The sequence below is a fragment of the Pygoscelis adeliae genome, unplaced genomic scaffold, assembly GCF_000699105.1.
Source record: "Pygoscelis adeliae isolate BGI_AS28 unplaced genomic scaffold, ASM69910v1 Scaffold442, whole genome shotgun sequence".
Classification (NCBI taxonomy): domain Eukaryota; kingdom Metazoa; phylum Chordata; class Aves; order Sphenisciformes; family Spheniscidae; genus Pygoscelis; species Pygoscelis adeliae.
In genome coordinates, this window is record NW_008824191.1 from 28,497 (window position 1) to 29,670 (window position 1,174).

Here is a 1,174-nt window from a genome sequence, read left to right on the forward strand (position 1 = left end):
CTACTATTCTACTATTGGAAATCAGGGATGTGGTCTTTCTGCCTGAGTCTCTACCCAGCACCCGCCTCCCCCAACACTTCTGAGGTCTCAGTCCTAAATTTAGTAATATGAGAAATATGAGCTGGTGGGTGCAGCATAAGAGCCCAGTCAGACTAGCACTTTTTTGAATCCCATTATTTTATAATAACTTTCACTTCATCAGAAGTGTTACAAAGGCTGACGATGACTTTGCACCTTTAATTGCCTGAGAGAGTTTGTGAAATGGAATACAGGCTTCAGAGCTTCTAGGATAAGGAAAATGCATTAATACAATGGTACCTAGTTCACAACAGAGTTCTTTCATCCACAAAACTGCACAAAGACTTCGGTTCATATTTAAAATAAGATCAATCAAACCGAGCAAATGGAATAAGATTCTATAAAAAAAAAGGTGGGAACCAAGAGTGATGAAAATCTCCTCATTCAGTGGGTTAACTCAGGTTTTCTCCCAAATGAAGAACTGGTCTTTAACAACACACAGTGATGCACAATGATGCTTCACTAAGAGTTTGGGAAACATAAATCTGAAGATGATAATCCATCTCATCCATGCTCCAACTGCTCTCTACCTACCTGAAATGTTTTTCTGCTTCTGATCAGAAAATTTCAGGAAACCATTACAATTTTAGCAATACAAAGGCCTGCCAGGCACTGAAGATGGGCAGGCTCAGGGAGAGTAAAATACATCAAATATTATCACAAAGCAGATATATAGGTTCATGATTAGTTGTATTTTCTTGCTGTGTTCACTGAAACGCAAAATTAAAGAAATTAATTTTAAAACTGATGCAGAATTTCCAACCTGCTGCACCAGGGGACTGGAGAAAATGGGATCCACTTGCAAAATTCAATACACCTTCTCATAGCATTGGCATGGTCCTTCTGCTCCTGAAGCATGTAGGAAGGAAGTCAAGAAGAAAAGAAGTCTGGAACTGAAGCTGTGATCTGGCAGCAACGGCTTGCCCATATGGGTATCAGAAATACTGACTTCCATTCTTGCTCTCCAGTTTTCAAGTCACAGAATCATAGAATCGTTTAGGTTGGAAAAGACCTTTAAGATCATCAAGTCCAACCGTTAACCTAGCACTGACAAGTCCACCACTAAACCATGTCCCTAAGCACCACATCTACCCGT

At 40.0% G+C, this 1,174-nt stretch overlaps 1 protein-coding gene across 1 annotated transcript in view; it reads right to left on the minus strand.

Moving 5' to 3' along the window:
- Positions 1–1,174, minus strand: part of FAM219A (family with sequence similarity 219, member A) — a 114,016-nt gene that overhangs the window by 3,265 nt on the left and 109,577 nt on the right. The window lies entirely within an intron of this gene.